The sequence below is a fragment of the Paramormyrops kingsleyae genome, chromosome 3 (assembly GCF_048594095.1).
Source record: "Paramormyrops kingsleyae isolate MSU_618 chromosome 3, PKINGS_0.4, whole genome shotgun sequence".
In the NCBI taxonomy this organism is placed as follows: Eukaryota; Metazoa; Chordata; class Actinopteri; order Osteoglossiformes; family Mormyridae; genus Paramormyrops; species Paramormyrops kingsleyae.
In genome coordinates, this window is record NC_132799.1 from 7,237,686 (window position 1) to 7,259,819 (window position 22,134).

The window sequence follows — 22,134 nt, forward strand, 5'->3', positions numbered from 1 at the left end:
TCAATACCCATTACATTTATAAAGGTGACACCCCCCTCCCCCACCCATATGAAGATACTTATGTAGATTGGAGTCGTGTGTATTTACGACCCGCGGAAAGAGCCGCACATGCCGATAAGCATTTGGGAGGACAGAAGCAGAAGCTGTCCGGACACCAACGCAACCCTGGTTGAAATTTTCTCATGCATTCAGTCGGCATTCAACTTAAGCAATGAAATACGGAGAAATAACATTTTGTTTTTGTAAATTTCCGTTGACTCTCTGTGTTGTATTATCTGACCGTCTTCCCCGTCCTCTTGGGGTGCCACCCCAACTGCACCTCCTGTCGTGAGTCCATACTCCCCCCCCCCCCCCCCCCCCTCTCTCTTTGCCAGTACAGTCCCGATGATAATTTCACAGAACATCATTTATGTAAATGTAATTAGGGAAGAAACACGATAGCGAGATGCAGGGTGCCAGAGGAAATTTATTACTCAGAGGGGTTTAGCTCTAAACATTCAATTAAAATATTGAGTTTCGCCAGATTTAATCTAAACGTAATAAATTACAAAAGGCAAATGGTCTGCAACAAAAGGCTGTCAGTTGGGTCACTTTCAGACTGAAAGTACATGACTCTGGAACCAGGATGGAGAGGGGGGGGGGGGGGTTCTGCACTGTGATTTGGGCCAGAGCCATCCCGGCTTGGGTCTTTACCCCACCGTGCTGGGAGGGGGGGAGATGATACTACTGTCTCAATGTAGGACTGCCCCCCCCCCCCCCCCCCCCGCTGAATCCCTTTCCCTAGACCCAAGCGAACATCAAAGCTGTAAGCGGGGGCTTGAATTTCCCCGGGGCTGTGCACCGCGAGGTCCGCCAGACAATCGCGGCGGCGACGGCCACTATGAACTCGATAAGTCCTCTTTATTTACTCCGCTTACCCCCAGCCCGCCCCCTGTACTATAACCTGAGCACCAAGATTCTCCAAGATAGGGAGCGGCCAGACCTAACAGCGACCCGCAGTCAGGGACAGATGGGTGGTTTACGGTTTACGCTGGACAGTCCTGCCGGGCATCTGCCGAAATCCACAACACTCAATGCACCTGGGGAAAGCTTCTCTGCTAGCAGCACTCCCAGCCCAGGCCAAAAAACCCCATGGGGCGGGGGGCGGGGGGGGTGAATGTAAATAGATACAGTACAGGGAGAGATTTCACTCCTCCTTCCACATCCTTCTATCCAGGCGCAACATAACTAGGAATTAAGTAGGAAAAACTTCTGCTGGGGGGGGACCCAAGTTATTTTTTCATAGGGGAGCTGTTCGGTTTACAGCACCAACACCCAGTGACAAGTTAACAAACAAGACACGTTTAATTAGGGTTAATCTGCTTTTTTTTAACGGGTTCCTAAAGCAACCAGCGCCAGACTCGGTTTTTGTGGATGTGTTTCCCTGGTGATAAACCTCACACTTTTTCAGGTGAAATATAGTACGAGATGTGCCTGGATGATTCTTACGCACAGCCAGAAACAAGCAGGTCCCAATTTACTGCAGGAATTTGCGAGTAAGTGAAACGTACCACCTTTTAATTAAAAAAGATGGTTCCCATTGTGGGTGGCGGCATGGCGGCTTGGTGGGTAGTGCTGTTGTGTCACACCTGCGGTGGATTTGAATCCCACCTCCGACCCGCATGGCTGGAGTTTGTATGATCTCCCCGCGTCGTGCAAATGTCCTCCAACCGCCGAAAGGCATGTATCTTGGCTAACTGGCACGTAGTGTGTGCCCATGTGTGGGTGAGTACGAGTCCTGCAATGTCCAGAGACTCCAGCCACCCCCTTGTGACCCTGAGAGGATAAACAGTAAGAATATTGGTTGGGGAGGGGGCTGCCTTTGGTGGAAGGTATCCATGCTCAAGGATGTAACTTTGGGTTAAACATTGGGGGGGTTGAGGTCTCCACCCATTTTGAGATTATTTGAGGGGGGGTGTATTGCCAGATTTTGATTATTGGGGGGGGGTGATGACCCCCGCCCCCAATTCCCCATGTAATTTTGCCAATGTCCTTGCCCCTGGTGATACCTAAACATTTGCTAAATGAACATTTAATGTATGTTTAACCAACTATCTGTGCCTTAATTATAAAATAATGCTGCTTGCAGATTTACTGTTATGTGTTTTCACAGCGTAGGAAACAGTTTGATATTGGGGGGGGCACAACTTAATAATTTTGTGTATTTATTGGAGAGAGAAGATTAATGAATTCAATTAAATATTGGGGGGGGGGACAGGTCTCCCTCACCCCATCATCCCTATGTGGTTTCTTTCTTACTAGTGGTAAGTGAGGTGATTTGACTGCTTTGCTAGGTGAAGCTCTCTCACTTGCTGGAGCGGTGAGGGGGTGGGAATGGACACATCTGTGTGTTTTAGAGGAGGTCATGTCCTGCTTCAATGGGGCTTTTAGCCTGAAAAATAAACTGTCCATCCATTACAAGTCGAGGAGTTTAGACAAACTCAAATAGGAGAATGAGCTCGTTTGAAACATAAGCCAGCAAATTACTTCTGAATAGCAAAAATTAAAGGGTTGTTAAAAATTCAAGGACATTATAAATTATAGCATTTTGCAGTTTTTTGGGGAATTGAGAAGTCTTGAAGATTAGTTTTTTAAGTCTAGTTTTGTGGGAGAATGTGCAGATCCTAGACTCATGTTCATATTCTTATGAATCTATTACTTTTAATATAACATTTTTAATAATCTCATACAAGTCCTTAAACTTATTGCTGCTGAATATACTGAATGAGCTTTTTCTTTCTGCTATTATATTCCATGAATAATCTAGGATCCTGACCCCATTTCTACACAGCTACACAACTTCTCCCTCAATCCTCTCGTGTTTTACCTCATTTGCTGACAGATTTCAAAGCAGAAGGCTGAGCTAAATTAGCTTTTCAGAAAAATCAATTAAGGTCCCATACCTACTTCTCCGCTCTGCAAAATGAGCACCGCATTTAAATAAGACATAAAGGTTTTAACTTATCAAAGTTGTTAACAAATGACATGCACTGATGCCCCCTAATTGAAATAACTATTCTGGAATCCTGCCTCACTGCTTCCTGTGGCTCGAGACTGTCACACTCCGAGAATGTGCGGGTCACATGGGAGAATCCCGTTTGGGCAGAGCCCCAGGGACATATCATCCATTTTACAACAAAACAAATTGAGATAAAAATGACAGCAAGGAAGCCTGTATGTTCTCTATCGCTGTACAAAAGCAAAACTGCATATTTTATCAAAACTCAGTAATGACTGAAATCAGGTTTCTTAGGCTCCATTGTATTTTATGATTGTCATGACTTGGATTCAGTGCTTACTAGTTAAAAGCCTTTATTGGCTTGCACAAGCAAGGTCTACAAACACCTCACCATGGGCCATCCATCCATCTATCATGCCAGGTCTTCTACCCCTGGCCCCTGAGACCAATAGTCTAATAGTCTAAACACTGCTGGAAACGGGAACCTTGGAGATGGCCCCAGGATGAGGTGAACTCGACCACAGAGGACTAAAGGTCCCAGACAAGGACATGGAGAAATTTAACAAGACAAGACTGCAGCGGCACAGCAATCCAGCTGTGAAATGCCAACTACTGGCCTGAAACTGGCTAACCAGATACCAGTCAACAAGAACCACGATCCCCCCTAGCCATCCGAACCACCAACCCACTACCTCTGACAAGCGCAAAGGAAACAGACCCACTCCATCTAGCCCCATAAAACAAACCTCTAACTGAGTGCCAACTGGAAGAACCCTGTGTGCTAACAACAATGACGATGACTGAGTAGTGAGAATTGCACTATGCTCTACTTAAAGTTGGCCTCTAATTGCCACCAGTCCAGAGCAGGCTTGAGTACCTCATTGGTAAAGGTGTGACGGCGGCAAAATATCATAGTTCATCTATGCTCAGTTTTGAAGAAAACAGAGTGTGAAAATCACAGTAACAACAAAATCCACACTAAAACCCAGGCAAGTGCAGTTTTGCTTTAGGTTTGTAGGGCAGTATAGCTTGTTGCTTCTGTTGTTCATTTGTTTGGTGACCAAACCAAAGTAGCAAATGCTAAGTTATTAAACCTTGGTAATCGCTGACTAACATTATATAAGGCCGCTATTGCGTCTGTCATGTTAAAAAGTGCTTCCTTCAGCAAACTGTACATTAGCATCTCTTAGCCACATCTTATGTTAGCATAGCTGTCCTGCTATGTGCCTGTGCTGGCTTGGCAAGGCCATCTTTGGGGTGTAGGGGGTCCGTTAGCATCCCTTCATTAAGCTTCCGTAATTGTCTCTTTAATGAGGGCCACTTCCTGCGCACCAGGCCGCCGTCTCCCCGCCGGGTAACTTGACCTCACTGGGGTAACCTTGATCTGCCACTCCCCGTGCTGGTGGATCCTCTGTCAGCCACCCGATCTGCCGTCCTCCGGCACCGATAGGGACGCATATTTTATTAATTCCTAATTAACCGTTTTCATTTGAAATCTTGAAACGATAGACTGGGACGCCAGGCATAATTCAAGCCTAGTGTCCCGCCAACATTCCGCCGTCCAAGTTTGTCGGCAAGCCATAAAAACTCCTTCATCCGATATTGGCGGTATCCATTATTCACCAGATGCCCGGTTCTAGTGCCACCTCATTGCCAGGCTTCGGTTACGGCGGTGGCCGTGTTTGCATCAGCCCTGCAGGCCGCCCACCTCTTTGGAAGAGACCCATAAGACTCAATATGAGTAACAATGTCTAAAAATATCCTTCTTTCCCACGGCTTTAACCACGATTCACTCTAGATGTCCCACAAGTGTTTCAAGGGTTTAAGCAACCGGATGGCTCTTTTCATGAACCCTGCGTGCATTTAACAATTAAGCTAGGCACAGTTAAGCCAGCCACAATGAAACCTGTGCAGTGATGCACAACGTTCCAGGGACAATTTCCGAAAAGAATGTTAACCTCAGCATGGCAGAAGAGATAAAGACTGGCTCACAGAACAGTAGTATTTTTAACAACAGGTCAAAAAGAATCCATGAATTAGAACTGGTAAACCGGCGGGAAACCCGATCAGCAAAATTGTGAGGGAGAGCTTGGCTGGTGCTCCAGACGGAAAACAGAAACACGTAGACCTGACGTTCTCTCTCCAAACACAGCAGCAAGCCGGCAAAGTTTGTAATTAAGTTGTGTATGTTTACGCTGACATCGAGAACCTCATGCCTCTACGTCAGGCTGGTTCTGTCCCAGCTCACCGGCTGGGATCATATTTTCACTCCTTGAGACAGTTGAGAAAGTTGTGTTCACAAGCAGAGCAGGTATAATCCTCTACGATAAGAGATGGCAGTGGGATGGTGTTGAGTGGTGAGGGGGGTTTTGGACATAGTTCCAGGGGTTGGGTTTCTGGTAAGTTCACGTCAGATCTGAGGACAAACACGGCGGCAGTCCAAAGCAGCCGTGCAGCTGAGGGGTATTAGGTGATCGGTGACGCAAGAGAACAAGTGAGTTCACCTGGAATGGGACAGCAGGGATTCCTCTGGAGGAAAACAAACTCCACAGACTCAGACTAGACATGGAAACACCACTTTCAAGGGCCAACCTTTGTGTTTGTGTACAGCTGTGACGTGGATCTGAGTGAAAGCGTAAAACGCCAAAGATATGCATTTTCATCTGTCAAACAAACTGTCATTCTGATTGGCAGGGGGTGCTACTGCCACAGTGGAGAAGAAGGGAGTTCCTGTTGCCTTTCTCCCCTCGGTGTGCTTACTAATTGGTCTGTCTCAAGTAGTAAATGACTTTATATATTATTTACACCAGACCGAACATAATCATTTCCTCCTTGATTTTTTTTAACGTCTTGCTGATACACCCGACCTGCAACGTTATCTCTAGCGGTGTTATCGCTGCCATCGAGCAGACTCTACCACAGTTGGCGGGTAGCGGTGGAACATTTGAAGCAGAGACAGGCAGGTGGGCAGGTTTGGTGGGGGGTTCAAGACACAAGCTTCCCAGTCGTCGTGCCGCTGGTGTGAACTCAACACTGCCCTCCCCCTCACCCCCATCAGCACCCTTTCTCCATCCTACCCCAGTTGGCAGAACAGCAGGTGACGCAAGGCCCATCACTTCTGTTCTGAATCCATGACCCCCCCGCCCACCATAACATGCCGACACATACATCTGCGAGTTTCGGGATGGCTTAGCAAAGAAGGGCTGCGTGCTGCTGCGACACCTCGAGCTGGTGTTTTAGCGGCGCATGCTAAATTGTGCTTTGCGCACTTCCTGCTTACATTAATACATCTGTTATCGTGGCAGAGGAAACATTGCGGTGGTTCTGACATGCACAGCAAAACACAAGGGCCTCAAACCAGCACGCTGGTGTTGACTTGGCCCCTCTATGGTCCCTTCACAGGGCTATGGCTAGCATGCCAATTAGCTCTTTAGCCTTATGCTAACATATCGAGCAGACCTTTCAGTTCTGGTTCATTCCAAACAACAGCATCTACAAACGAAGCCTATTCGCTGAATGGCAGGGATACCTCCAGGGCATCGGCTTTCTCAATTGGTCTACTTTTCCATCCTTAAAAACACAAAAGATTTTGGTTAACCTATAATGTCACGGTTCACTTACAGCTAAACCCCAGTATCTCCCCATAAGGACATCATCCCAGATTTGGGGGGGCTATTTCTGTTAATCATAACATATAGCAGCCAGTGTAAGTGGCGTCAGGCTTGGGTACAGACATCAGATGATGACGACTGAAAACACAAGGACCACAACCAATAACTGCAGGCCTTGGTCCTTTTAAAGACAGACTAGCTTATCATGTTTATCTTTATGAAAATACCTTCCATTTTATTTTGGGGGAAGGGGGCATCAATATTATTCTATATTCTGGGATGTCTTGTAAGATTTCAAGGCAAACAAATGAAGTCAATGTGAATGCTCTTTTAAAAGCAACTATTAATGGTATTAGGTCAAGAATGAGAAACCTACTTCTAGGTTCTGTCCTGCTGAAACACGTCAGTACAAGTCCAAATAAGGAATCACTTAAAAACCTTTTTTATTTTCATGACACAGCCCGCTCCCGGGCCGTCTGGCCATTCCGTGTGCGTTTTTACCCCAGGGTGTCGCACACATTCTTTCCCAGTTGAGTGAATTTCTCCTGGGGGGGGGGGGGTGAAGAGTTGGGGAGGGGGGTCAGTGTCAACCTATGGAGAGAAAATGCCCGGCAGTTTGCTGGAACATGGCCCTTTTGCGGTATTAAGAAAAGCAACTAAAAAAATACGGGAAGGTGCTTTATGTAGAAAACGGTTCACTGTGCTCAGGGCAGTGATGCACTTTCCCAAGCCCTTACTGCTCCTGATTATGTATGCCTGACAAATTGCACTCCTACTTTATGTGGTGTACGAAATACGACTCTTCTCCCCCACCCCACATGCACGGCTAAACAGGATAACTGCTAGAGAGACCATCCACATTAATGATGTTTTGACAGCTCCTGCAAACTTCATCTGTGGAAATGTCTGTTTTCTGCGGAGAATGGAGGAAAGGAAATTACCCCCCCCCCCCCACTAGTCATCTCAGGTCCTATTATCCCGATGTCATACAACTTGCAGTCACAGGGTTTCTGGGAGTTTAAGGCTACACCTTTACGTCACCCTTACTCTACATGACGCAGAGACCTTCGCTCTCTTCATCGTGGGGGGGGGGGGGGGGTGGGCGCTGCGGCAGGCCTCAATGCTCTTGAAATGTGGCGATCGCTTTGGAGAGGGAAAGAAAAAACTACACCGCCATCCCATGGTAGCCATGTTGTATTGCCCGGGAGGACCCCCCACGCCCCCCCCCGAATCTTCCACCTCAGACTCTCTCCGCCCTCTTCCTCACCAACCCCATCCCGATCACCACGTGTCAGTGCACCACGGGGCACTGCCACGAAATATCGACACCCCCCCCCCCCGACAGTCCTCGTCACCTTTCTAATTACCGGCCGGTCGTGATCAATTACAGCCGTTCTCAGCCGCTGTCAGCCCTGTGTAAACATACCCTCCGAAGTCAGCTGCCGTCATTCCCCACAATTAAATAGTTCTGTCACTGCGGGACGTTCATTAATCTCAACTTGTCATCTGTGTTTATGCGGGCCGTGATGAGAGTGCAGGGGGGTGGGGTGGGGGGGCACGTGTACCCAAGGAAAAGCCTTTCTCAAATGAACCTTATGCAAGTTTTATTCACAGATTAATACATGATCCACAAAAAAACCCAAAAATATGCAAAACCAACTATTTCGTGGAAAATATCATTATAAATGTCTTTATAAATATATTGAGGTGAAAATTAATGGCTATCCTTGTTGTTTTTGTACTTAAAGGTTGTCTGCCTTGCAACCAACCACAAAAACAGAAAGTGACAGTAAGAATAACACACTGAATTCCTGCACACGTGATTGGTTCTGAGGACCATCAGTCATCTTTGCAGTAACAGGCCACTCCTCTCAGCTCAGTCAATGACAGCCAGCTCCATCGCCCACACTGCGGGGGCTGATGGGTAATTATGAGCGTCGCCCATCATCTGGCATCTGGCGTCGTTCTCATGGCAGGTATTCCCCAAATTAATCACGCCTCCCTCCTCTCTGTCTCATTTTCCAAGCCACTATTGTGTTTTCTTTCTCTTTCTTTGGCGGACCCTTCCTCGAACCGTAAATGGCACAGTCGCGACGCGCGGCGAAGCCTAGACCTTCCACCGCGAAGAAGCCCCCGCCCCCAAGGCCTTCTCTCAGCAGGGGAGGGTGCATTTGCCACCGTGTCTTGGACTCACAACACGGAGCTAATGAATCCTAAATCCACCCATTGTTTCGGGGTGACTGACTTCCCAGCAGCCAGGAACAAAGGGCCACACTCTGCAGGTCGTGGTTCAGCCCGTTTTAAAATGTTCATCAAAGCATTGTTTCGGACCCACAGCAGAGGCAGTGGAGCTGCAGGAGAAGCGGCGGTTTCTGTTTTATTTTCCCGAAATATATTCGAACACCACTGCTCCCACCCCCCCCCCGACCCTGTCTCACAATTTTCCCTGTGGAAAATTTACAAAAAAAAAAAGAAAAAAGAAAAAAGAAAAGAAAAAGAAAGAAATAAAAAAAACACCAGTCTCCATTGCCACTGGGGGTGCCATTAATGATGGCTTCCTTAATTTCTCAGGCCGGAGGAATTTACTGGGGAGACAGTAAACAGACAGACAGGTACGTGCAGCACCGCTGATGCCTGGGGGGCACAGTCACAGTGCAGCTTTTTAAAATATATATTCTCAGCTTAAACCGTAAAAGAAAATTACGGTAATTAAATTTAATACAATGGCTTTGGTATTACATACCTTTTGATTAACAGTTTCGGCTGGAAGGATTAAAAGTATTTAGTTCAATTTAAACAACGAAATTACAGCAACTTATATATATTGAGAAGTTCATTTCATTTTTTGAAAAATCAACTTTATATATAATATATGGGATCTGAGTGATTATTAAAAAGATGTAGAACAGCATTTATTGCAACAAAGATGTAGAAATACAAATTTAGAAATAACTTTAAGGAAAGACTAGGCTACCAGTCAGTTTGTGGCTTGCTGTAACCCTCATCGCGCTGCTCGTCTGAGAGGCGTACGTACATACAGTGTGCAAAAATTGAAGAGAATATTATAATAGAAGAGGTTTTGAAATGGTTAAGCTAACACAGACAATATCATAGCTTTACATACCAACATAATCATTTCATTCACACATGAAATGAAATGAAATTAAATTAAATTAAATTAAATGACTGTCATGCTTTAGCATTTAGGGTGAGTAAAGTTTGTATCCTGTGATGAAACCTATTTTGAACTGGCCCCAAATGACTTAGAAATGTTTTTTTTACATGCAAGTTGCATGTAACAGGATTGCGGATGGATTGTCAGCCCACTGAACACTGTAGATGCATGCTTTATGTGACGCGCTAATGCTTCGTTCAGTGACAAGCAGGACATCACAACATCACAAATGAAATTAAATTAAATGAGAGATGCTGGATTTTACTAACACTCAGCCTTGCGTATGTGGCAAAGGAGTAGAGGAACACCAGGGTCCTCATCTTTAATTAAGAGCCTACCTGCTGCTCCTGCCCCCCCAGGAGAAGACGTGCCACGCCCTCCCCATGTTGAGTTCGGGGAAGATCGCAGTGGGGGTGCATATCTCTTCAGGAGCGTATCTTGAACAGACAGATTCATCACAGAAAGGCGTGCAGTGATGCTGATGGGTTGGGGGGCCAATAAAACTCCAGTGCCGTTGCCCTCACACCCCTGGCGGTTAGAGGCCAGCCCTAGGGGTGCCTATGTCTGCCCCCCCCCCCCCCCCCAACCCTGTCCTGGGCATGTCATCAGGCCAGGCGTGAGCTGAGAGAGACCAGGCCGCGGCCGTAGCCTCAACCCCAGGGTGAGTGCAGGGGGGTCAAAGGTCATGCGCGGTGAGCCTCCCAGGGTGAGAGTGTGCACGGATCACGTCAGCACGCTTCCTCTCGCCCCGTCGCTCGCCGTGGGCTGGGGGCGTAGCCGCACGCTGAACCGCCGGGGCGCCCCACAGCAAAGGGACAAAGAAACTGAAGCGATCCCATGTGATGTGCCTGGATTAATCATTTCGGGAGAAAACAGGGTATGTTGTGACATGACAGGACGCATTTTGCGTATAATTATGGCTTTATTTGCAAAATAGGTTGAAGGAGGCCCCTGGATCCCAGTGCGGCCCTAACTAAAACAGACAGGTTTAGTCTGGGTCTTGTCTAGCTTTGTCGCACAGCAAATGTGACGTTTTGCGTGCGGCTAGCCGCTAATTCACAGTGACAGATTAAGTCCTTAAACCTGCATTAGAGCTCCGTTTTAAACATCCACATGTTGTTTTTATTGTTGCGCGTCTCTCTGCTTTAAACATCAGCCGTCAGCCGTAGCACGTCTCTCCGGCTGAGAAATAGAGACGATCTTCCTCTGGAATTTGTGCTTAATGCCAGAGCCAAAAGATCGCTATGGATAACGGAAACTTTTACCACTTCAGTGAGAGAGAAACTTTTAATTTATGGTTAAAGCAAATTCGAAGATATTAGAGGAGAAGACACTGATCACAGAATGAGACAAAAGTTTTTTAATACTATTGCTTTTATTATTATGTCTAAATTCATGATTTATTATTCATTATGAATTTTAATAATATGGAAAAGCTCTTATGGAAATCGTATTATTATCATCGTTATTATTATTTATAATATAGTAGTAGTAGTAAGTTATGAATGACAAGTTACAACATAGAGAGCAATAAAAAATACCAGATTAATATCATATATATTATATACATACGCATTAATATATACTGTATTGTAATATAATTGTGCATTTTGCAAAAGGTTGCGTATTGGAAATATTAATTGCTTAACACCCAGACAGTAATCCTGTCATGAGAGTGGATTAGCATGTGTTGAACAACCTACCCTCCCCCCCCCCCACCCTGCATACTACTCCCATCGCTGGTATACCTTCCATTATCCATATGGTAACACACACCCCCCCACCCCTGCCCACACCCCCAGCTGACCTGTCACCTTTGGATTGCATTGATCTGTTGCCCCGCCAAAGGAATGAAGCAGGCTGAGATGAAACAGACCAGGGAGAAGTAAATGGGGGGGGGGGGATAAATGACGTTAGTATTATCTTCTTTCTCACGCCGACTTGCCGGTGTTCTCGCTCAGGCTGTCCGACAGCAGCCTGGCGTTGGGGTGCAGGTAGGCTGGCCGTTTGCTCTCCTCAGTCACCCGCAGGACGTTGGCAGAGCTGGCCTGCATTCCGCCTGTTATAAAAATTACCCACGCAGCCCCGTGATAACCGTTTAACATTTGTGTGCCAGGAACATAGCGGGAAGTAATGTTTTTTTTAATGTATCTGTTTTTCAGAAACGTTTTAGACCAAGTAACACCCAGAGGAAAATATCAGTGCTGACAGGTTTAGAAAAACACATTTTATTTTTCAGCTGTTTCGCATATCCAGATCTGTTAATAAAATTTGTCTTGTTTTTTTTTTCCGGAGAGCATATTAATGGTGGTTGTTTATTAATTAATGTGTGACTAATCCAGGCTGGGAGGAAGGATTCAGATAGTTTAGAGCGGCAGTGTTTGGTTACAACGGACCAATGGGACGTAGGGCAGATCTGAGGTGTTCACCCATGTGAGATTTATTGTCCTTAATGTAAACACTAGTCCAAACAGGGGAAGTGAAGATCTGAATGAGAAACTGAGTCCTTTTAGACAAAGAGAGAACAAGATGCTGAACAATAATAATGGTACTCGGATGCTGTGAAAAAGTTGTGCGTCTAAGGACCCTTCGTTGGAAGTTTGTTAGCCGTCCAGAACCGGTGCCTGCTGGAAACCGATAGCCCTTTTGGACCCACCCGCCTTCGGCAAGGCCCTGCAGGTGTGAGCTTTGCTCGTGTTAGCTGTCGTACCACCGTAGCCGGCAAACACATTTTGGTTGACCGGTGTTAGGGCGCCATACCAGCTGCCGCTCGTCCCCACACTGCTGGCTTCCCATATTCCGTTCTTTACAAACACTCAGAACTGCTCCAAGCTTCGCCTCCTCCTCACCACGAGCGTCAGCCAGCTCGACACGCCTACGAGTCATGTGACGCTGGCGTGTTGCGCCTTTCAAGGTCGCTTGCGCAGAGGCGATTCTAGGATTTTTTTATGGAGGAGGGCATAAAACAGGCCAATGATGTGTTTTGATTCAGGTGAAGGGGGTACTCCGGGGGCCAATCAGCTGTCAGCTGGGGCCCGTGCCCAGGATTTGCGCCTTGCTACACCGTGCCTAAATAAAAGTCCTGCCCTTTGCTGAGAATTGTTTCATCCCCAGGCTGACAGGGTTTTCTAGAACGCCGATCTTGGCAGGACATAGTTTTTGATGCCCGCTGCCAAGCCTCTCCTCAGTGGCTAGTGCCCACGAGAAGCCCGCCAGGGGCGGTGAGGGACGTCCGTCCTGCGAGGCCCACAGAAAAGGGCCACTTTGTAATTGCAACTTTTATCCCCTGGGGAGAAAGTCACAGGCGTACAGTACTGTGCGAGAGTCTTAGGCAGTCAAAGAAAACGATGTTGAAATGATCATCAGTGTCGGGTATAAAACTATGACATTATGTCTGTCAGAGTGCGGCTGCTTATCCATTTCAAAACCTCTCCTTAAGTCACCTCAGCATTTGCAGCAACCGTCCAATACACACATGTACTCAACCAGGACCACCTCACATGGTTAGTCAGCTCCTCACCGACTTTTTAAACTAATTTGAAGAATGAATTAAGTGAGCAGGTTGTGAAATGCAACAAATACTTGGAACGGGGGGGCTGCCCCTGGGGAAGGCTTTGGGAACCAAAGTGGCGTTCATCTAGCCAGCCAGCATGATGTAAGTAACTTTTTGGAGAACAGAACAAATTCTCCTTTATTTTTTAATTGTGTTACTGTTAATTTGCATGTTCGACTGTTAAACTGTGTTTTTTTTCTGAGGAAATATACACTTAGTACCCAGATAAATAGCCTTAAACATTTTTGACTGCCTAATTAGATGTTTTCTCAGTACTGTAAATTCGGTTGGGTATGGGAAAGATTGACTGCTTTGCATCTCCCCGCAAAGCACTGAGACGTGTCCTCTGCCATCAAGAGGGAACCGTCTCCTTCCCACTAGGGATCCTGGCCAGAAACTCATTGCCTTTGATTCTGTATTATAATCTATTTTAATAAATTTGAATCCAGTAATTATTCTATTCAATAAATTTAAATCATTCAATTCAGTCATTTAAATATTTTCTGAAGGAAAAAAAATGAATTCCTTTTAAATGCCTCTTTAAAAAAACACATTAGCACATTAATTGATATTCCATTAATATATAACTAACTGATACAATGCTTTGAGATTGTAAGGCGTTAAATGGAATTGCCCTTCCTTTACCTTTAACAGTAGCAGTTACATTACAATTACATTATGGAATTACAATTACAATTTCTAAGGAGAAGTAAAGAACTAAGAAACAGTCATGTATAATATTTCATAACAGCTCATAATCACACAGTGAGACTCGGCGGAGGTTTCTGGAATGCTGGAGCAGGGGTACGGATGGATCGCGGTGCAGGACGAGGAGCCCGGGGCTGCCTCAGCGGACCGCTACCTCTAGAGCCTTTTTCTTGCCATTTCACACATGGAGAAACACAGTTTGAAGCGGTTTCAAGCTCATGCACTTGGTGCCTGAGGAGCGGGTCTGGCCACCCATTGCCCTTAGGAGGGCCAACTGAGGAGCAGAATCGTGACAGTGATTCCAACAGCACAGACCCACGCCGCCATGCTCACCCCCCCTCTTCCTCACACACAGCGAGGGTCCTGGGCATCAAACGCCCCCCCCCCCCCACCACCCCGCCATCGTCCAGGCACTGGCCTGTGAAACCTGCCCTGAGGGCAACATCGTGGGAAAGCCGCCCTGCTCACGGCCAGCGTCTCTCCTCTGCCCCTACAGTCTCCTCCAGACGGAGGCGACGTCGCGTCACCGGGTGCTGGGGGGGCGGCAAACGTGAACTGCATGGGGGGGGGGGGGATACCAAAGCTATGATTTCATTCAAACGGAGGGAACCCTTTTTATAGACACTGGGAAAAAAAAACAACCATAAATGTGCGGATACGGAAGACTGAACATTTTCAGGGGGGAGAGGGTTGCGGGGGGGGGGGCATTGGGATTCATAATGTCGGTATGTGGCATAATTTATACACTGTCACCAATGTACAGTATGCTGAAAAGAAAAGCTGGAGGAATGAAAATCGTTGTGGAGGAGGAAGGCAGCCAGTATCCCGCAGGTGGCCGCTGACTGGCTGGGCACGGAGAATGAAGGCAGCGGCGCAGTGAAAACCGCAGTGCTCTGCTGTGTACCAAAGCGGCGCAGTGAAAACCGCAGTGCTCTGCTGTGTACCAAAACCTCCCGCATGGCTGACATAAATGTGAATGGAGATCACTGACGGGCGGGTTCCGATTCAGAGGACTGGCTTTTAATCACCCGGCTTCTGGTCTCGTGTCCGTGGCCCACAATGCACCGCGGAGAGGTTGGGATTAAGCGTGGGGTCGAGCAGCTGGAGTAAATCACATCTCCGCTGCCTCCCCCCCCACCCCATCTTGCAGTGTTTCTCACAATCAATCCACTTCCCAACCCCAACTCGCCTTTTTATACACCTCCTTTTAATAATGAGTGTGCTGCTTGATTCATGCATTCATGTGAGGACATTTCTGTAAAAATATATCAGTATCTGTTGATGTGCGCCACACATGCCAATCTGGCTCCTCTTGGGGAGGCAACAGAAGTTGCCCGAGGCCCCGTACTGTTAAAGCAGACTATGAGTGCAGGACCCCAAGCTGTGAGGGGCACTCTGTGATGTGCCTGATTGGAATATGAGCTTTTTTTTGGTTGTTTACCTGATGGGGATGGGCCGGGGCACACTGGACTTTGGGAGACGGGCTGCTCGGCTTGGCATGCAAGACGTCCAACTCTGGGTCACCTATGCATCACACCTCAATGCCAAAACTGGAACAGGCACAACTCGGCCAGCCCCGTGATGCCCAGTGGGCACCAAAAAGGAAGGATTACCCCTGAACCAACCCATCAGTGATGCTGCTAAGACCTTTTGCGGACTGTTAGTGAACCACACAATTTTATATGGCTGGGAAAAAAGGAAACAATTAATGTAAATAGCTGAAAAACATGCAAGCTGCTTGTTCTGGAGGGAGGTAACTGACATGATGTCACAGAGTTGCTGGAACCCAATCCGGAGAGGGGGGGGGGGTACACAGTTTAACCACCTCCTACGTAGCAGACAGCAGTAATTGTACTAAGTACTTTGAAAGCTTTCAACAAAGGAGTGGATTCTGTCCCAGGACAATGGGGGTTATAATGAGAACCTTGGCTACTTAAGGCGACACTCGCAGGTCTGAAGGGCCTGCCTGTTCCCTCATGTTACACCTGACAGAACCCCCACCCCCCTCGCGTCTTACTTGGCAACATTAATTGCGAACGCAAGGAACCACCAGTGTGCATTACCAAAGAGATCAAAGCCAGCCAGAATACATCGTTTATCTAATGTATCTGTGTTTGCAAATTACATCTGACGTCGCTCAACTCATTTACACTTAATCCTTTGGGGGCTGCCAGTAATCCGGAGCAATTTACAGACTGATGCGTTTCATGCCGAGATGCAACGAGTGACCTTACTTACAGTACATAAACAACAGGAATGATATCACAGTATGACCAGGTTTTACGCAAACAAGCATGCTTATAGAAAATTATAAAATAATTGTTTCGTTCCCTTTGCATTTCAGATTTTGCAATTTGATTAACATTTTCGCTGTTATGTTACTGACTATCCTAAAAACATACCGTGATTCACCCATCCATCTTCAAACCACTGGTTACATGGGGCCTGGAGCTCATCCCAGATAGCATACAGCACACGGTTGGGGTACTCGATCTCTGGATAGGATGCCAGCCCAAATATAATGCATAATATAGATGAAAAAATTACCAGGGTTTACTATGGAGATGGACACAAACAGATACACAGAGAGAGCGCACACCCTTGAGAAAGGCATTCTGGGAAAAGAACCAGGTGTCGTCCACCACAAGACAAAACAAATCAATCCAGAGAACAGAACAATCACAAAACCAATTAGAAAAACAATACTGCCTTCACACAAAACACACAAACAAAGGAATAAAGCTTTGTGTTTCATAAAAGCAAAACAAAAAATTAAACCCAATAAGCAAATCTACAGGCAACTGTTGTGGGAAACAATGCAATAATTTTCCTTATTTGATATTTACATTAAATTCTAACGAAAGATGATTTTCCACTATCACAATAAAACAATAACATCTGTCACGGAAATAGCATCTTGTCACTAAAATGTCCTGAAGATGCAATCTACTGTTGGAAACCCCTGTCAAAAATGTTAATTTCTCAAATTATTATGATACAAAACCATTTCGTTTCCTCCCCTCTTCCCCTTGGGAAGGAAAAAAAAACACAAAAGAAATAATTGAGGCCTTGAAGTTTTATTAGGCAGACGAATGTGTCCAGATAACGAACCATATCCTGCCTCTGAGCAGATCCCCAATTCCACGCAGATGAAAAGATTTCCATTAGCAGATTTGTGAATATGGGCGATTTATTGCATGAGTATGAGAAAGTTACACAAAGGAGAATGGGAACAAATTAAGGTTCAGATCTACACCACACACACTTTCTGATTTGGTCATTCACCCCTCTGTACATGTGTATGTCCATATAAACATATATTCCCCGGTCTGGTCCTGTATGCATGTAAACAAATGCTTTTCTCTGGTGAAGGAGCCCTCTCCTCACCGCTCGGCTGGCCAGAGTCTGCCTGACTGGCATGTATCGAGAGCCAAATTGCTTTCAAATAGAAAGAGTTTTGCTTTTATTTAATTTTCTTGAGAAAACCACAAACCATTGCGAGACTGCTCATGCGTTTGTCTGTGGTGACGGGAGCCTGTTTTGGAGTTGAAGGCTGTGTCGGAAGGGGGGGGGGGGTGCAGCATGGGGTGGGACCGGACCCAGAGGCTGGAGATTTATGGATCGGGGGCCTCTGCATGTATATTTACAGTCTCATGACCCGAGCACAGCACCCGCGGTTCCAGGGTGAGGGGGAGGGGTCGAAAACACACCCCCACCCCCCATCACCCCACACACACACACACACACACACATAGGTTTGTAATTATATCTTTGTGGGGACTCTCCATTCATTTCTATGGGAAAAACTCTAATCCCAACATAACACCCTAACCCCTACCCAGCCCTAACCTTAAACATAAGTAGCCAAATAAAATACGAGACTTTTTAGTTTTTTGACTGCATTCACAGATCTTTGTGGGGACCTGAAAAATAGTGCCCACAATGTCAAAATAACACGTTTTTATTTGGTCCCCACAGTGTAATGCAAACATAATCCACACACACACACACACACACATAAATTCTTTAAAATTCTTCCATGTTGGCCCCTAGACAGTTCCCACAACATAACTCAATTTTTTTTAACTATGCTTTTTACTGTCAGAAAATTAGTCACACACACCGTAGATGAATAAATACATTAAAACCGGACAATTATGCAGCTGATCATAATGCCTGGATCTCCTCCTCCATAAACAACATCATAAAAGTGTCAACCCACCTCCCAGCATTTCAATCTGCATATTCATCTGTTAAAATGCACGAATTTCCTGAAACTGTTTTCATATCAGAGCTTATAAGGTGGTTTATGGGGGGGAATGAGTGTATCGACAGCCGTCTGATGACACCTCTGTGCCGGTGACCCTACGTGACCCTAAACGTCACCAGGACCGGCAGGGGATGCCACATGGCAGGTATCAGGCCTGTCATACTTCCACCCTCCCCCCCACCAGGGTGGCTCGCCTGCATTTCGTTTTGTGATGCCCCTCACCAGGGCAGTGTCGGGACACCACCCCCCCTGCGCCTCGCACCCCCCCCCCCCACTCCAGGAACACACCCCCTGAGCTCAGATAAGGGCCGGTGAGAGAGAGTGCCAGTATATTACCGCAGATAACGACACATGCGGGTTTATTTGTTTCACCCCGGGGCCAACACGACTGCTGAGGGAATGCACAGCCGGGGGGGGGATTCCCAATCGTCACGGGACCCTTTAGACTGGAGCAAATTGTGCATGTCCTGGGTGGGGCCTACATTAAAATGCCTGTTATTTTTTTCAATCAAGGCAGAAAGCTTGATCCCCCCCCCCCACCCCCCACCTTATTTTTTTTAATATGTCGGGTTTACATCTGAAAGGCGGATGCAAAAGTGAGCTGTCCCTGAATGAGCATCTTCCAGCCTGGACCCCCCCCTCTCCCCTTCATCCTGTCTGCTCCTGGTTGAGCTCCAGCGAGGAGGGCAAGGAGTTGCTTCTCAGTCTGGAAACAAAAAAAAAATGGGGGGGGGGGGGGGCACGGGCTCTGGGCTGCCAGAAATGGTGCCGTGGAACAGTGTGCTGAGAGGGATCTCTGTGCTTTATGAGCCATAAAGGTTTTATTCATCGGTGCATCAGGCCGGGTCGCGGCACGGGTCGACATGCCTTAGATAAACCGAAATAATTCCAGGGCTTCAAACAAAACAAGCATTTATCTTTGCCTTGAGACTTAATGGACTGTTTATTGTTTGATGTTCAGTTTCAAGTCCATAATGTCTTCCTTTAAATGCCCACCCCCCCAGAGCATCACAAGATAGAAGTACGTTTATGGAGTTTTCTGCCTCCTCTGTCTCGCAGGGATCGAGCTCTCCCTCTCTCTCTCTCTTTCTCTCTCTCCTCAGACCTCCCCGGCCGCTCGCCCACCACTTCGGACCCTTCCGGTACCCCTGCTTTAGCTCTGCCCGCCGCCAAAGCCCTCCGCCGCCAGATGACTATCCAGCACGGAGTTTGGGTAACATGTTGTTTTACTGCTGACCTCCAGCTCAACCCTGACCCCTGACCCCGGGACGTATCTGTCACTGCTTAACACAAAATGGTGCCCCGATCTGAGGGTGGTGCTGTTTTTTGGTGGGGGGGGGGGGGGGGGGAACCAAAAGAAATGCACAGGGGGACTCCTTTGTGCATTTTGGTTTTCTCATGAAGAAATTGTTGCCTCTCCTCCCCAACCCCCCCCCCCCACCCCACCCCACCCTTCTTTTTCCCTTTTCCCTCTTCAGGCAGTGGCCTCCTTCGCTGCAGGTACGCGTCTGCCGCAGCTTGACTCCGGGAGCTTGTAAGAGGAAGCCTTAATGAGCTGAAGGCCTCCCCGGCGAGGCAGAAATGTATGCAAATGAGATGCACAAGCAAGAGGATCCCGGGCAGAGAGAGAGAGAGAGAGCGAGCGAGCGCGAGAGAGCGAGCGCGAGAGACGGGCGAGACTCCCAGCCGTCTGCACGCGGTGCCTGTAGCTGGACGACGGGCAGCTTTGATAATGGAAATGGTAACAAAAGCACCTTTTCATCCTCGAGTTAAGTTAATGTGCTAACCAGCTATTGTTTGCATTCTGTCCATTGAAAACTTCAAAGTGGCCCCACTAATCTGTGGGAATTCCGAGGAACGGCACTGACCTTCTTCGGATTTTTCTTTTCATTTTGCTCCTTGCTGTATACATTTGTTTCAATTTTTTGTGTTTGCTGTTTCAGTCATATTCCATTTTCATCTTATTCAGGAAGCGTATCTTGTCGTTTACATGCAAGAATGCGCGTCTTTGTCGGAGGACGGAGGAATGATGTTAATTTCGGTTATGTAGACAAAAATACGTATTTAGTCCTAGGTTAGTTCTAAAAGGTACTGACCTGAATTAGAGTCATTTTTCAAAAGTAGAGCTCTGTCCTAATTTTTTTCCACAAATTTATTTTTATACCATCATGGTATATGAAAGGAGAATTGCATATTAAAATGAATGTATATGGCCGTTTAAATAAAATTATTTGACAGGAATAATTTAGGAGCGTTCATAGTTTAAAAAAAAACTTTTATTTATGCCGATATTAATAGCCTGAATGAATATTTCGAAAGAATTATTTTTCTAATTTTGATATGTTTATAGTGGGAATTCCTGTTTGCTGCTTCAGCATTTCAAATCATCTCTCCTTCATCCGCTAAACATCCTCGCCTTGTGCAAAAACAACATGCAGTATATTACGTTTCACACGCATAAAACTCGCCGTAACGTGAACGATAGACTGAGATTTAAAAAAAGAAAAAAAAAACAAAACAACGTGGCCTTTGCTGTGATATTCATGTGGCGCCCGTTGGTTTTATTCTCTACGCCCCACGCGCGTGTTCATCTCCGTCCTGTATAAATACCGTTAAACTTTTTGGGAATATATGTCTCCCTCATCGTCTGTGCCAATTAAAGAAAAACACCAACCAATTTCATAACAATTAATTAATTAATTAATTAATTAATTAGAGGAGGTGGGGGGGATCTACAAGGTTAGAAGCCAGTCAAGTACTTAAAATGCACAAGTTGTTACGTTGCAGCAAAATAGGTGACTGAACCGGCGTCTGTTACTTCTTATATATTAATGCAAATATTTCCGAAGCTTTCACGAGAATAGCAGCTAGTATATGTGAAGTAATTATACAGGTATATGTATATAAATATACACATATTATTTTTGCATAGAAATATATTTTATATGCGCGGCGCGTGTATCCCTGTCGAGATCAGTTTTCCATTTTTACATCCTGATGTCCATTGTTAATCTCCGAAGTCTGCAACTTAAATTTTTCGGAAAATAATTATACACACATCCATTTCGTCTATTTTACTTCAATTTAAGTTTTAGCTTTAATTCAAAATACGTACGTCGTCTGTTGAGTTTTTTTTGTTGTTGTTGTTGTTGATGTTATTTCGAATGTTACACATTGCAAACGCTTTGTTTTAATAATACCTGTATTAATATACACATTTCAATAACATGGAGCTGAAATCCTGTCATCCTTTCATTAAGCCAGTGGGTGTCGATCCATTCCGTGTAACAACCCGTATGATGTACAACGTGAACTGTTCCTTATTGGCATGTATCAGTTAATGCAAATATAGTTTAAAATAATGGGTTTAATAACATAACAACATTTCTATTTAGCTAATGTGAAATATCTTTATATTTTGTCTGATTGCAGTAACATTTTTGCCTCTTTTCCGAAATGTACATATACATCTCAAAAAGGTCAGTGCACGAAAACAGGGAAGAAAAAGGGGTATTTTAGAATAACTTTGATATGATGTACGCGCTCTTTGTTGTTAGATTTGTTTTTGAACCACGAAGTACCGCTGTTATCCTTTGTTTGGTGGGGGGGGGGGTAATTTGACTGTTGATTAACTGTATGTGGCGAGTGTTAAGAAAGGCAGCCGCGAATCCGCTGCCTAGTAATTACCGAGCTGCTTAGTCTTGCGACAATCCAGAGCGACGATATCCGAATCCACGTTGCCTTAGGGGCCACAAATAAGGACGCCGAAGAAAAGGAGAGGGGAAAAAAGGCCATTAATTTTTAGTGAGAAAAATATAT

The 22,134-nt window shown here is 46.0% G+C and overlaps 1 long non-coding RNA gene across 1 annotated transcript in view; it reads left to right on the plus strand.

The window, feature by feature from the left end:
• Positions 1-21,845, plus strand: part of LOC111858500 (uncharacterized) — a 75,318-nt gene extending 53,473 nt beyond the window's left edge. The window contains exons 3-4 of the long non-coding RNA XR_002841596.2: positions 19,419-19,528; positions 19,794-21,845. This is a non-coding gene — a long non-coding RNA (uncharacterized lncRNA). The remainder of the gene's footprint in view (positions 1-19,418; positions 19,529-19,793) is intronic.
• The last annotated feature ends 289 nt before the right edge of the window (positions 21,846-22,134 follow it).